The sequence below is a fragment of the Zalophus californianus genome, chromosome 4 (assembly GCF_009762305.2).
Source record: "Zalophus californianus isolate mZalCal1 chromosome 4, mZalCal1.pri.v2, whole genome shotgun sequence".
NCBI classification, from domain to species: domain Eukaryota; kingdom Metazoa; phylum Chordata; class Mammalia; order Carnivora; family Otariidae; genus Zalophus; species Zalophus californianus.
In genome coordinates this window covers 19,773,192-19,789,721 of record NC_045598.1, presented here as the reverse complement: position 1 = coordinate 19,789,721, position 16,530 = coordinate 19,773,192, and positions in this window count along the sequence as shown.

Sequence of the window (16,530 nt, the reverse complement as noted above, 5' to 3'; positions counted from 1 at the left end):
GCCGCGGCACTCGCACTTCGGCTCCCTCCGTCACCCGGCGCCGCCGCGCCCATTGGCTACCTGCGCGAGGGGCGGGACCGCCGAAGCCCCGCCCCAGCCCCCGCGGCGCGGCTTTCCCGGAGCGGACCCCCGCCCCCGGCGCGCGGGAGGGCTGGCCCCGCCTCCGCCGCGAGCCCCTGGCTGGTGCTCTGCTCCGCTTGGAAGAGGCCTTCCCGGCTCCTCCCTCCCAAACCTGGTCCTCCCTGTGCGGACCACGCCGGGGTCGTCAATTTCCCCTCATCGGCTAGTGTGGAGTCACGCCCCAGATACTCCTTCTTCCTCCTGCGGGAGGGAAGCCCCTGTTCCCCTAGCCCGCCTCCCCCCGCCCCCAGGCAAGCACTCACACCGAATATTCCGGGCCTGACCCAGGCAGAAGCTTGAAAGGAACCTGGGCCCCACGCCCCTCGGGCCCTCACCTCCCGAGGCCGTAGAGATCCCCGGGGATCTTAGCGCCCCAGCTCCAGGTAGGTTCCTAGTCTTCTGTTGCCACCATCAGTACCTACAGCGCCCCCAGAGTGATTTCTTAATACACATTTTTTGGTAATCTGTCCTTGAGGGGGCCCCATTCAAGCCATGCCTCCCCAGAATCTCTCCAACTTCAGGCTCAGCCCTGGGTTGATTTATGTTTGTGCCCCCTCTGAGGAGAGCAGGGTCCAGACTCCCAGGGTTGAGGGACACAGGCTGCCCGCGGAGTAAAAGGCCAGGGAAAAGGGTTCCTCTTGGAGAGATTCAACTTCCATCTAAAGAGGAGTGAGGGGTCCAGGTGTGGTGAGATTTATTCACGGGTGGAGGAGTGGAGGGATGGGCTTGCAGTTTTCATGGGTGGGGAAGAATGGCCAGTTATTTGCAAAGCTGTTCTAAGGCAGGGGTATGGTTGGGGTGCCCGGGTGGCGCAGGGGGTTAAGCATGGGACTCGGTTTTGGCTCAGGTTGTGATCTCAGAGTTGTGACATTGAGCCCTGCCTAGGGTAAGACTCCCCCACCTCTCCTTATACCCCTCCCCACTCTCTATAATAAATAAATAAATAAGTCTTAAGGCAGGGGGGATGGAGAGGATTGTTTATCCAAAACCTTCTGTGAACCAGCTCCATCAACCTGTGATTTCTTTGAATTCCCACCACCACCTAGTTTACAAATCATAAAACAGCCTCACAAGGATGAGATGATTTATCCAAGGTCACATAGCTGGTCAAGAACAGATTAGGATTTTTAAGAAATCAAAGTGTATGAGGATTTCTCCTAAATCTAGATGCTCCCCTTATTCCACGACTTTCCTAGGGTAGCAAGTGAATTGAATTTTCAGTGGAAAAGACTGGAATCCAACAAAAAATTTTTTAAAGATTTATTTATTTATTTACTTATTTATTTATGGGGGGGTAGGCAGAGGGAGAGAGACTCAAGCAGACTCACTGCTTTAGCTCAGAGCCCTACTCAGGGCTTGATCCCACAACCCTGAGATCATGACCTGAGCCAAACCAAGAGTATGATGCTTAACCCACTGAGCCACCCAGGCGCCCCCCAACAAATTTTTTTTGAAGCAGGCTCTGTGCACAGCATGGGGCTCAAACTCACAACCCCAAAATCAAGACCTGTATGCTCTATGGACTGAGCCAGCCAGGTGCTCCAGAACCCAAAAAATCTTAGCTCTATTACCTCCTTAACATTGGAAAATTAACTCACTTTATATCTCTAAACCACAGTTTCTTTATCTGTGAAGAATTATAATCCAAATCTTTTAGGTGTATACTGAGCTCAATATTCATTTTATTTATTTTAATTTATTTATTTGAGAGAGAGTGTGAGCAGGGGGAGGGGCACAGGGAGAAGGAGAGAATCCCCAAGCAGACTCCCTGCTGAGCACAGAGCCCAATGCAGGGCTTGATCCCAGGACCCAGAGGACCATGACCAGAGCCGAAATCAAGAATCGGCCGAGCAACCGACTGAGCCACCTGGGTGCCCCTACATTCATTTTAATTCAATAAACATTTATGCCCGTATATTACATGACAGGCCCTCTTTCTGAGCATATATTGTATACCGGGACTGCGTCTAGATCCTGAGGATAGAGCAATGAACAAAACCAAGCCCCTGCTCTCACGGAGTTTACGTTCAGTCTGGTGCGAATACATAGATAATTACAGCCAACGCACACCCAGTCCCTACTGTGGACCAGCACTGTTCTAAGCACTTTGCCTGTATAAACCCATTTAATCCTCACAACATTATGAGGTAGGTGCTCTTATTATCTCCAGTGAACAGATGAGGAAACTGAGGACAGAGAAAGTAAGCATCCCATTTTCTGGGTCTTTCTGAGTTACACAGCTTGGAAAATGGTCAAGCTGAGAGACCACCCTGGCAATGTGGTCAGACTCTGTTCTCTTGTTCACTCACTCTCCACGACCCTGATGAGAAAGGGTGAGGTCTACACCAGAAGCAGCACAGACCAGAGGGGGCAGCCATTCTTAACATCCGTGTTAGTATCGGCCAGTTCAGTTGCCTGGAACCAGTTTGCAGTGTCCTGGCCCCTGTTTCTCAGGGCTAGCATTGTAATATGTGGACTTACTTGCACTAAAACACTGTTGCTGTCTATCTGAAATTCAAATTTAACTGGGCATCCTGTATTTTGATTTGCTAAATCTAGTGATCCTACTTCGGATATAGAAGACATCGCACACAGGTGCCAAATATCTGATTGCAAGCTGCACTGAAATGAGACCGGAAGAGACCCCAGAGCATTAGGGCAAAGGACTGGGTGAGGGAGATGGGGTAGATGGGCAGGAGTAGAGGAAGTGCGGGGAAAGCAGGAGTAATTTTGTCTTCAGTCTGTCCCTTTCCTGGGGCCCCTGGCCCTCTTCCTTTCCCTTATAGGAAAAGGTTCCCTATCAAGTACATCATCTCCACTTAAGGACTGAGTAGTGATTGTGCTTTCCTATGAATAAGTTTCCCGTCCTATGTCCCCTCTCCCAAAGGTATTGGAAAGACAGTGGTGGGTCATGCTGGAAAAAGGAAGCCCAGAGGACACCCGGGCCCAGCCTGGGCAGCTTGGGCTGGTCAGCTTGCCTATCTATGTTGTAGTGACAGCCATCACTCAGCAGAGAGCTGTGGAGACCAAACCATCGCCTACACGGCAGTGACCCTGCTATAGGATCAGCTCACAATTTTCCCCATTTCCCTCTAGACTCCAGCCACACTGACTTTCCTTTGGTTCTCCTGCCACAGGGCCTTTGAACATGCTGTTCCTCGTACTTGAAACTGTCTTCCCTCTTCCTCAAACCAGCTTATCTCCACAATCACTTCCTCCAGGACATCTTCCTTTACCTCCCTGTTATACAAACTCATAGCAATGGATACTTCTCACGGTTGTACCTTTCCGTGTGTTTATGGGATTATTTGATTAACACCTGGCTCTTCAATTAGTAAGCTCTGAGAGGGTAGGGGTCACATCTTGGTTCTTCATTGTCTTCCTGACACCTGACATACTGCCTGGCACATAGTAGGTGCTCAAAGACGCTAAGTGATATTCCAGCATCATCTAGGTATGAAATGGTAAATCCAGGACTCAGACCCGAGCAGTCTAACCCCATGCTCTGAAATGCTATACTCTGAGTAGTGGATAAATGTTAGCTAATAATAATAATAATAATAATGGGGTTAGAACAGGCTGTTCTGGGCGGTCACTTGAAGTGTTTGTTAAATGAATGACTCATGAAAGGGCTTTGCTGGACACAAGTGAGGTTATTATTTTGTATTCTGTTGAAGAGATTTTTCTGGCATGGAGCAGGGGGGCTGAACTGACAGGGGCTGAGGGCTGGGTTTTGGGTCTCTCTAATGCAGCCTGGGCACATGCTTGCTGTAATGTTCAAGAGCACAGGGCATTGCCTCAGGGAGAGGGTCTGTCATTACTCTTTCTTAGCCTTTCAGTAGAGGAGGGTCTCCTGGCAGCAGGTGGAACACAATGAGAGGGATCATCATAATGGCAGTCCAGTTGTATTTCACAAGTGATTACAAAAGGACAGAGCTTGGTAAGTATTTAAATAATAATCACCAACTATGGAGGCTTATTGAGAGAGTACAATATGGCCTGCTTGGAGCTGTTTACAAACAAGAGCTCATCAAATCTTCCCAACACCACCACGAGGTAGAAATCATTGTCCTCATTTTTCAGATGAGAAAACCGAGGCTCATAAAGGGCCAAGACTGCCCGTGGTCAGACAGCTGGTAAGGAGTGCAGCTGGGCTGAGAACCCAGTTCTCTCAGACTCAAAGCCAGTACTCTTAATCACTTCACTACACTGCAAGCCCAGAAGGGGAGCGCAGGGGTACACAAGGTCCAGACAGTGGGTAGTGGTAAACAGGCGAGAGGGTGGAGTCTCTCCTCTGCTCCATCCAGGTCTGGGGATTGGGGTGGCATCACTCCCCTGCTTGAAACCCTCCTGTGGCTCCTCCATCACATTTCAAACAAAACCCACAGATTTTGCTGGGCCTGCAAAGCCCCACAGGACCCGACTGCCCGCTGCCCGGGACATCTCCTCTCCTATCATTCACTCACTGCCTTCCTGCCACCAGGCATCCTCCCTGCTCACTGACACTCCAGGTGGCTCCCACCTCAGGCTTTCACTCTTGCTGTCCCCTCCACGTGGAACATTCTCTTTCCGGCTCTCTGAGTTCACTCCCTCACTTCATTCACACCTCTGCTCAAATGTTACCTCTTCAGAGAGAACTGGCCCTATCTAAAATAGCTCCCCGGCAGCGGCATCACCTACGTGTTATCTTGTTTTCACGGCACGCCTCTCCACCCGCAATCATACTGCCTATTTACCTGTTTGCTATTGTTTGTTTCTCCCAGTAGAATAAAGTTCCACGAGGCAGGACTTGTCTGTTTTGTTTACCCTTGTATCCCTGGATACATCTGGCATATGGCAAACCCTCAAACATACTGATGAATGGAGCCACACCAACCTGGGCCCTAATCCAGGCTCTGCCACCTCCTAGCTTTGTGACTTGGAGCATTTAGTTAACCTCAGTTTCTGCATCTCTAAACTAGGGGTGTCTGCATTAAGTTAGATCGGGCAATAAAACATCTGTGTGGTGCCTGGCACATGGTAGGTGCTCAGGAGAAATGGCAAGTAACAACCATAGCCCCTCTCCCCTAAGTCTTCCCCCTGCAAAGGAGGGGAGGGCAGGAGGCTGGGACTTGGAGAGTTCACTGGATGGGTTCTCCATTGGTGTGAGATGAAGATGTGAGAAGAGGCTTCGGTTTAACGGCACTGCCATGACTGTGATCACGAGGCTGGTAAAGAATGAGGCCAGAGATGGAGTCATCAGAAAAGAAGAGGAGGAACAGGAACGTGCAGGTAGGATGGTCGCAGGACTGGTGGAGAACTGGCCAGGGGGCTCCCCCACTGCCCTGGAGCCTGGGGGTGAGGCAGAAGCTTGCTGCTATTAGTTGGGGAGGATGGAAAAGGAATTGGAGTTTGAGGGACAAAAGAGGAAGCATTTGGTCATCGGTAGATACTTATCGGGCACCTGCTATGTGCCAGGCACTGTTGTGGCCACTGGGGATACAGCAGAGGAGTAGAAAGTGAGGGTCTCTGCCCTCTAGGATAGGGGTGGGCGAATTATGGCCCATGAGCCAAATCTGACCTACTATTTTTGTACACCTGTGAGCTAAGAATGGTCTTTACATCTTTCACTGATTGAAAAAATCAAAAGAAGAATATTTCCTGACACGTGAAAATTATATGAAATTCAAATTTCAGTATCCACAAATAAAGTTTTATTGGCACACAGCCATGCTCCGTTTACGTGTGGTCTAGAGCTGCTTAGCACTACAACAACAGAGCCGGAGTAGTTGCAACACAAACCATATGGCCTGGAAAGCCTGAAATGTTTTTTTTTCTTAGGAAGAAAAAAAGGTTTGTCAACCCCTGCTCTAGGAACTTCCATTCTCTTTGGAGAGACAGTTAAAGAAGCAGGTAAGCGAGTTTCAGGATGCATCTGAAGACACATCAGCATTTCCTCATACCCAGCTTCTGCCTCCGCCACCTACCCCTGGAAGGGAAGTGCTCCATCCATCTGGGCTACATTACAGCCCAGAGGACTGGGGTCATTGTCATCAGCTCCCCGCCTCTGGGCCAAGAGGAGCTAGCCTTTTCCTGAAAGGAAAGAGTCACACTCAGTGATTTGCAAAGTCTAGCACCCACTGGATCCCCTGTCCCCTCTCCCAGATCCTCAATGTAAGAACAACTTCTAGGTAACCTCAGAGGAACATCCCCTTTGTCACCAAGGCCTGCCACCTACATGCAGTGTCTCCCTTTTTATAAAAAGTCTTCTCCCACCCTACCTCATGGAGCCCTGACAGGGATAGGTCATGGGTTGGGGTTATTGTTCCCATTTCACAGACAAGGAAACTGAGACTTAGAGAAATTACCTGAATTACCCAGGGTTACGCAGCTTGAAACAGCTTGCAGATCCAGAATTAGAAAGTAGCGGAGTGTCAGCTTTGAAAGGGCCTTTGGGATTGTCAGCGAGTCATCGAAAACTGGTGGCCTGGGGCTGAGGTGAATCAGGTGAGGGTGGTGGCAAATCCTCCCTGTGCAAGACATAAGGCGTGCATTGTCTATGGAGAATTTAAAAACATGAATGCAACTGGGTAGGTCTGCTTTTTTTTTTTTTTTTTTTTTTATTTTTTTTTTTAAAGATTTTATTTATTTATTTGAGAGAGAGAGAATGAGAGATAGAGAGCATGAGAGGGAAGAGGGTCAGAGGGAGAAGCAGACTCCCTGCTGAGCAGGGAGCCCGATGCGGGACTCGATCCCGGGACTCCAGGATCATGACCTGAGCCGAAGGCAGTCGCTTAACCAACTGAGCCACCCAGGCGCCCAGGGTAGGTCTGCTTTTTATTATCACCATGCCCTGGCACTTCCAAACAATGTCAGTGATAAAATCCTCCCTCCTGAAGAGATCTTTTTGTTGGTCTAAGTTCTAAATAATTGCTGTGATTATTAAGAGTTTTAAGAATGTAATATATCTGTAGGCTTCAAATTAGTACATTTATGTTACCTAACCTTGAATAAATAATATATGCTACGTGGAAGCTAATTTGGAGAGCTCCCCGGGTACACAATTGGCCCCCAACATATGGCTTCAACTTGAGAGTTCATAGCAGGTCAGAATCACTGGAGCTCACTTCGGGAGTGTTCAGGTCCCCATATCCCTGTATTTAAACAAATTTGAAATCAACAATGATGGTACAGTGACTGTAAAAAATGAAGGAACAAAACTTGAGTTACTGCAATTCTCTCATTCTCTGTGCAGATCATTCTCTGAACCCTGCCCTGTTGCCTCTTTTGGAGGCAATTTTTCTTGCATATGTGTGTGCATGTTCCTTTTTGTTAAAAAAAAAAACACAAAAAACCCACAAAAACACTTTAATGTAACTAAAAAATATTGGTCCATTACTTTTTTCCCTTTTGTGTTGTAATTTTTATTTTTTTAAATTTTGGTTGGTCTGAGTGTGTATATGAAGTCAATAAAAGGAAATTTTTACTGTTTTCTGGCCATTATTTGTTTTATATCACAATTATTATTAATGCTAATTCTGTCATGTTGTGGTTAAAAAATGATCCATGCTGGGTGTTAAATACACACTAGATTCATTGACCTGAAGACAGAAGAAGACCCACAGACAACGGCATTATTTTCTCAATCATGATCATCATTATTATATTTTTGAACACCTACTTGGTGCCAGGCCCTGTTCTAAGGTTTGACATGTATCATCTCTCTTTCTTTTTTTTTTTTTGACATTCAACAAATATTTATTAATATCCTACCCTGGGGGGGAGGGGGGTGGGGGGATGGGTTAGCCGGGTGATGGGTATTAAAGAGGGCACGTTCTGCGTGGAGCACTGGGTGTTATGCACAAACAATGAATCATGGAACACTACATCAAAAACTAATGATGTAATGTATGGTGGTTAACATAACAATAAAAAATTTAATAAAAAATAAAAAAATCCAAAAAAAAAAATCCTACCCTGGGTGAGCACCATTGTAGGTGCTGGGAATATGGCAGTGAACAAAGTCAAATGTTTTTTCTCTATTACCCTTGAACCACTGGGCCTGGAGGTGTTTCCTTGTGTGTCATCTCACTTTAAAAATGAAGACAGGCTCCTACAGGGCTGGAATTAGGGTAAAGTGAGTGAGGCCAAGTCATGCAGTGCAAGTTCAGATCCTGTCTATACTTAACATATTAGTAGTTTGTTCATCATAAATATTTATTGCATTACTTTTGACTTCTTTTTAAGGATTTAATTATTTGAGGGGTGCCTGGGTGGCTCAGTTGGTTAAGCAACTGCCTTCAGCTCAGGTCATGATCCTGGAGTCCCAGGATCGAATCCCGCATCGGGCTCTCTGCTCAGCAGGGAGTCTGCTTCTCCCTCTGACCTTCCCTCTCATGCTCTCTCTCTACCATATTCTCTCTCTCAATAAATAAAAATCTTTAAAAAAAAAGGATTTATTTATTTGAGAAAGAGAGTGGGGGGAGAGGCAAAGGGAGAGAATCCCCAAGCAGACTCCCCATTAAGTACAGAGCCTGACTTAGGGCTCTATCTTATGACCCATGAGATCATGCCCTGAGCCAAAACCAAGGGTTGGACGCCAAATCGACTGAGCCACCCAGGGACCCCTACTTTTGGCTTTTTATTTATTTTTAAATTTTTTATTTTTTAAAGATTTTATTTGTTGGGGGGGGAGGGAGAAGCAGACTCCCCTCTGAGCGTGGGGCCCAACACGGGGCTTGATCCCAGGACCCTGCGATCATGACCTGAGCCAAAGTCAGATGCTTAACTGACTGACCCACCCAGGTATCCCTACTTGATTGTTGAGTTTTTTGGTGCCCCCTTAAATCTTACACCCAAGATGATTCCTCATTAACCTCACCATAGTCCTATCTTCGCTCATCTAACCCTCATAGCAATCTTGTGAAGCAAGTGCAATAATTATCCCCATTTTACAGATAAGAAAAGTGAGGCACAGAGAGGCTAAATGATTTATTCAAGGACACACAGTTATTAAGTAGTAGAGCTGACACACAAACATCTCTTACTTTAGAGCCCATGCTCTTAACACTACTTTACATTTGTTTGGTCCACACAGGTTGCTAAATAACCCAAATAACTTGCCATTGCTTTAATTTAAATAAAAAATACAGCTAGCTAGCTAGCTTGCTTGCTTCCTTCCTTCCTCTCTTCCTTTCTTTCTTTCACAGGCTCCATGTCCAGCTCATGACCCTAAAATCAAGACTCCGAGATCAAGACCTGAGCGGAGATCAAGAGTTGGACACCTAACCAACTTACCACCCAGCTTCTTTAAAAGTCTGGCAACCTGGGCTCACATTCCTGTTTTGTAAGCATCAGCAGGATGAGTGGCACTCCTTCTTAAATCAGGCAAGCTCGTTAGGTAGCCACAGCCCCCACCACCCTCTATTGTCTCAACTCGTCCCCCGCTTTACTCTCTTGTTGCCTGCCTGCTCCTGGGGGCATCTGGATTCGGATCCCTAATCTGTCCATTTCACAAATGGCGGAATCCAGGCTTCAGAAAGGAAGAGGCTTATCCAGTGCTCCTAGCACTCCTATGACAAAGCTGGGCTCCAAGCCAGGCCCCACAGAGCCCCTCAGTCACAGGAGACAACTGTGAGTGACTTTACTTTTAAGGGAAGCTCAGAGAGGGAGCTCCTAGACTCAGATCCAGCTAACACTCATTCCCTGAGCTCCCAAAGGCTGGCACTGAGATGGGCACGCCCATGTCCACACGAACAACTCCCAGCAACTCTGACAGGTCGCCCTTGACAACCTCCATCTTACAGGTGAGAAACTGGCTCAGGAGGTCAAGTGACTTTCCCAGGATCTCACTACAAGTTTGTGGCAAAGCTGCCTAACTTTAGTTTACTAGCTCTTGACATAAGACCAGAGGAATCTACCTCCTGCTCCCTCCCTGCAACCCCCTCTCTCACTCTTGCTGGGGTTTTCTGGGGCTGAGGCTGTAGTCACCCCTGACTAAAGTTACTCTCTTCCAGGAGGATATTGACACAGAGCAGCCTGAGAAGCAAGACTGAGTTGTCAAAAATACCTGCTAGGGGCGCCTGGATGGCACAGTTGGCTAAGTGTCTGACTCTTGGTTTCGGCTCAGGTCCTGATCGCAGGGTCATGAGATGGAACCCATGTTGGGCTCCATGCTCAGCAGGGAGTCTCTTGAGATTCTCTCCCTCTCCCTGCGCTCCTGCCAATTGGGCTCATTCTCTCTCTCTCTCATTCTCTCTAAAAAATAAATAAATCTTGCGGTGCCTGGGTGGCTCAGTCGGTTAAGCATCTGACTTCAGCTCAGGTCGTGATCTCAGGATTCTGGGGTTGGGCCCCTGGTTGGGCTCTGTGCTTAGCCAGAGTCAGCTTGTCCCTCTCCTTCCCCCGCTACTCCTCCCCTTCCCTCTCACTCTCTCAAATAAATAAAATCTTTTAAAAATAATCAATCAATCAATCTTTAAACAATATGGGGGTGCCTGTCTGGCTTAGCAGATAGAGCATGCAATTCTTGATCTTGGGGTCATGGGTTTAAGCCTCACCTTGGGCATAGAGTTTACTTTAAAAAAAAATTTAAAAAGGGGCGCCTGGGTGGCTCAGTCATTAAGCGTCTGCCTTCGGCTCAGGCCCTGATCCCAGGATCCTGGGATCGAGCCCGGTATCGGACTCCCTGCTCCTTGGGAAGCCTGCTTCTCCCTCTCCCCCTCCCCCTGCTTGTGGTCCCTCTCTTGCTGTGTCTCTCTGTGTCAAATAAATAAACAAAATCTTTTTTAAAAAATTACATAATAAAATCTTAAAAAAAAATACCCGCTTTATGCCAGGCATGTGTTAGATGCTTTTCACAAGGCTTACATTCCCTTCTTTGTGTTTATCTGCATCTTCTAAATTTTCCACAATGAATACATTTTACTTCTGGTACAAGGAATTGCTTGATCATGGCCTTGAAATGAGTCTACTAAAGATTTGGGGAAGTTGGGAATCAGTATGCCCAATCGGCAATTAAGGAAACTGAGGCTGAGGGATTGCCCAAGGTCACACAGGCAGTAAGTGATGGGAGTCAGGATGTTTTCTGAGTCTAAGGCCAGTGCTCCTTCCACTCCATTGCTCTGCCTGCCTTCTCTTCAGATCTTTTTCCACAAAGGAGTTCATGCAAATTCTAAACCTACATAAGAGAAATCAAGCATTTATCCTACTATATTTCAGGAAGATCAAATAATGAATGAGGAAAAGTTCTTTATGTAAGAATTTCAGGTAATGAATGCAAAAAAGGATGACAGAATGAGAAAATTACCTTTCGGGACGCCTGACTGAGTCAGTTGATAGAGCGTGTGACTCTAGATCACTGGGTCATGAGTTTGAGCCCCACGTTGGGTGTAGAGATTACTTAAAAATAAATAAAAACTTGGGGTTCCTGGGTGGTACAGGCAGTTGGGTGTCTGATTCTTTGTTTGGGCTCAGGTTATGGTCTCCAGGAATGAGATCCACCCCGTGTCATGCTCAGTGGGGAGTTTGCTTAAGACTCCCTCTCCCTGGGTGCCTGGGTGGCTCAGTTGGTTAAGCGACTGCCTTTGGCTCAGGTCATGATCCTGGAGTCCCCGGATCGAGTTCTGCATCGGGCTCCCTGCTCGGCGGGGAGTCTGCTTCTCCCTCTGACCCTCCCCTCTCTCATGTGCTCTCTCTCTCTCAAATAAATAAATAAAAGCTTAAAAAAAAAGACTCTCTCTCCCTCTCCTTCTGCCCTTCCACCCCCTTCTCTAAGGTGAATAAATAAATCTTTTAAAATAAATAAATATTTTAAAAAGAGAAAAAATTTTTGTAACATCTAAGGAAATGATGGATCATAGGTGGATGTTAAAACTAATAGACAAGGGCGCCTCGGTGGCTCAGTTGGTTGAGCGACTGCCTTCGTTCAGCTCAGGTCATGATCCTGGAGTCCCGGGATCGAGTCCCGCATCGGGCTCCCTGCTCAGTAGGGAGTCTGCTTCTCCCTCTGACCTTCCCCCCTCTCATGTACACACTCTCTCTCTCTCTCTCTCTCTCTCTCATTCTCTCTCTCAAATAAATAAATAAAATCTTAAAAAAAAAACTAATAGACAAAAACATTGATGGGGAGCTTCATAATGAAGAGAGCAGGCCAAGAGCCCTGACCAACAGATCAATCAATAAAAATGTTTCAACTAAATATTATGTGCCTCCAGATGTGACTTAATAATAAGCACACAAATAAGTTATTCTTGCCAAAATCATTAGACCTAATCTAATCAAGCCGCTAGATCTAACTTTCAGTTTACTGAAATACAAATGACAGAAAAACAAGTTAAACTACACCATTAGGAAGCAATCAGCCCAAACTTCTGCGACTTGGGAAACTTCTCAGGACAATGCTCTGGTTTCTTTTACAAATAAAGAGCATGAAAAAAAAAAGGAAAGAAAGGTGGAACTGTTACAGACTAAAAGTTACTTAGACATATCAACAAATGAAATGTGTGAACCTCATTTGAATCCTGATTGGAACAAACCAACTATTAAAGAAATTTGAACATGAAGTAGGCATTGAGTGATTTTAGGGAATTTTTATTAATTTTGTTAGGTATGATAGTTATGTTTGAAACAGACCTATCTGTTAAGATATATGCTGAAATAATTTGGATGAAAGGATATGATGTCTGGGATTTGCTTTATAATACTCCAGAGAGAGGGAAAAGTGGGGAGGTAATTAAAACAAGATTGGCAAAACATTGATAATTATCGAAGATATATGATAGGAACATGACAATTTATTTTATTTTTTATTTTTTTATTTGACAGAGAGAGAGAGACAGTGAGAGAGGGAACACAAGCAGGGGGAGTGGGAAAGGGAGAAGCAGGCTTCCCGCCAAGCAGGGGGCCCAATGCAGCGCTTGATCCCAGGACCCCAGGATCATGACCTGAGCCGAAGGCAGATGCTTAAAGACTGAGCCACCCAGGCGCCCCGGAACATGACAACTTATTATAGTCTCTACTTTTATGCATGTTTGAAGTATTCCATAATAGAGAGGTTTGGGTTTTTTTTTTTAAAGCTTTTATGTATGTATGTATGTATGTATGTATTTGAGGGAGAGAGAGGGAGCATAACTGGGGGAGGGGGAAGAGCAGAAGGAGGGGGAGAAGCAGACTCCCTGATGAGCAGGACCCTGAGATCATAACCTGAGCCCAAGGCAGATGCTTAACTGACTGAGCCACCCAGGCGCCCCAATAGAGTGGTTTTTTTAAGGCTTAAAGTCCATAATTAAGAAAATTGGGACAAAGAGAAAATACAGATGAAGAAATAGAAAAGTTCTGAGCTTTTTAGCAGCCAAAGCAAAGAGGGAAATAAGAGGCATGCTAGCCAAGTGTTGAGAAAGGCAATCTCATGCTTATAGTCATTTGATTCCCACTCATAAGAATGCACCCCGGGCCTGGAACACTTCCTAACCAAGAGACAAAGAGCGCACACAGCTTGTGCTGGGTTTATCACCTTGTGTGGTATTATCTTTCCTTGTCTTAAGTGCAATGAGTATTCTTTTGTTTCTTCTTTGAGCACGTGCATCATATGGCATCTGGCTAACCCCACTGCTCTATCTGTTCTCTGGAAGGGGACGAGGTCTTTCCACCATGGAACAAGGAGAGTGAACATATAGGCAAATTGCCCTGTGTCCACCACTGGGAGAGATCCGCTGGCCATCAGGGACCAATGCCCAAGATTGAAGGTGATCTCACTCCGTCTCTTCTCTATGTGAGTAAAGCATCGTTCCATCCAATGCTTGACTGCATGTGTTTTCTTTGGCAACTCAAATACCAAGACGAGATGGGTTAGAAGGGTTTAGAGTTCTCCCCTGGGATTTGTAGCAGGTGCACAGTACTCTACTCTCTTGGGATTGATAACTGGTGCACGGTACTTCACTTGAACCAAGAGATATAGAAAACCACCAAACCCACACAGTCTCTTATTTATTTATTTAAATTTTGTTACTTAACATATAGCGCAATATTGGTTTCTGGAGTAGAATTCAGTGACTCATTACTTATGTACAAAACCCAGTGCTCATCATAACAAGTGCCCTCCTAAATATCCAACACCAATCTAGCGCATCCCCTACCCACCTCTCCCCATCAACCCTCAGTTTGTTCTCTATCGTTAAGAGTCTCTTATGGTGGGATACCTGGGTGGCTCAGTCTGTTAAGCATCTGCCTTGGGCTCGGGTCATGATCCCAGGGTCCTGGGATCGAGTCCCACATCGGGCTCCTTGCTCGGCGGGGAGCCTGCTTCTCCCTCTGCCTGCCACTCCCCCTGCCTGTGCTCTCTCTCTCTCTGACAAATAAATTTAAAAATCTTTTAAAAAAATAGTTTAAAAAAGTCTCTTATCGTTTGTTTCCCTATCTCTTTTTCCCTACTTCTCATATGTTCATCTGTTTTCCTTCTTAAATTTCACAAATGAGTGAGATCATACGGTATTTGACTTTCTCTGACTTATTTCACTCAGCATGATACACTCTAGTTCCATCCACATCATTGCAAATAGCAAGATTTCATTCTTTTTGATGGCTAATATTCCATTGTACATACATACCACCTCTTCTTTATCCATTTTCGTCAGTTAGTGGACATTTGGGCTCTTTCCATAGTTTGACTATTGCTGATAATGCTGCTATAAACTTCGGGGTGCATGTACCCCTTGAATCTGTTATTTTGTATCCTTTGGGTAAATACCTAGTAGTACAATTGCTGGACTGCACAGTTTCTTATAATCAAAGAGATTCCACTGGTGGCAAAATTGCCACTTAATATGAACTACCAGGTCGGGATGCCTGGGTGGTTCAGTCGGTTAAGTGTCTTACTTAGCTCTGGCTATGATCTCGGGGTCCTGGGATTGAGCCCCATGTCGGGCTCTGGAGTCGGCTTGTCCCTCTCCCTCTGCCCCTCCCCCTGCTCGTGCTCTCTCACTCTCTCAAATAAATGAATACAATTTAAAAAAACATACAAACTACCAGGTCACCAGTAGGGGGGCCGGTCACCTGTGCTTACCTGGGCTATGAGGGACTTGCAAAGGGGTGGGCCTTAGAGATGAGGGAAATGGAGAAAGACGGGGGAGAGCCAGGACATTCCAAGTGGAGGGCACCCAGGGAGCAAGGGCAGGAAGGCTATCTCTCTTCCTCAAAGTTCCATGCTATCAGAGTAGCTCCCCAAACCTCTTCTTTTTCTTTTTTCCAAATTCCTGGCCACCCAAATTCTGCCAGCTCACTCCCCTCCCCATCTCTCAGTAGCAGCTTTTCCTGAGTGGGACTGGGAGGAAATTTCTCCAGGTCGCTCCACTCCTTTGCTTAGGTTTGTTCCTCTCTCTTTGCCTTCCTTACAAAGACTCCTTAGAACTGTCTGGGAAGGAGGAAAAGCCATGAATATTTACATGTGAGTATTTTTGTCCTGTTGCATAGAAAAAAAGATTAGAAGGAAATACACCTGAATGTTAACAGTAAGAGACCAGCAGAGCTTTGGAATCAGGTGAAGTTGGGCCCAGGTCCTCGCTCTGGCACTTTTTAGTTGTGTAACCTTGGGCAAGCCTCACAGGGGATATTTCTCTAACTCTCAGAATGCTATTCCATAAATTACTTAGCATGTATCTGGCATATAGTAATTTTTCTGTAAAGCATAGCTTACAAAATAAAGGCGTTACCACTACCTGGTAGGAATATGGTGAACTTCATTTTGTCTTTATCACTATGTTTTGCCTTTATCAGTATTTTATTTGAAAATTTTTACATTGAGGTGTGCCTGGGAGGCTCAATCCGTTAAGCCGGCAGACTCTTCGTTGCAGTGGCTCAACGGCAGACTCTTCGTTGCAGTGGCTCAACTGATGGAGCCACCCAGGCGCCCCTAAATAAAATCTTTTAAAAATTAAAAAATAAAATTTTTTACAATGAGCACACGTTGTAATTTAAAATAAAACACCATAAAGATTATTATAAACACAGGCATAAACTGTTTATCAATAGAGGGCTAAATGAATTATGGGGCACGCATATTCTGAAATACTACAAACTCGTTAAAAATGTCAGTATAATGACATGGAAAAAATGTCCACAGAATAGCAAATTGCAAAACGGTATGTGTAGCATGACCCCTTTATGTATATTTTTACACACGTTGAGGATGTAAATACACAGAGAAGGTGTAAGGATACTCAACACCATAGGTATCTCAGCGGTGAGGATGAGGGTTTTTCATTTTTTTAAATCCGTATTTTGTAAGGTTTATTTTTTAATAAGGCGAATGAATTACTTTTATATAAAAGAAAACATCAGGGCGCCTGGGTGGCTCACTTGTTGAGTGTCTGCCTTCGGCTCAGGTCATGATCCCGGGGTCCTGGAATCAAGCCCCGCATCGGGCTCCCTGCTCAG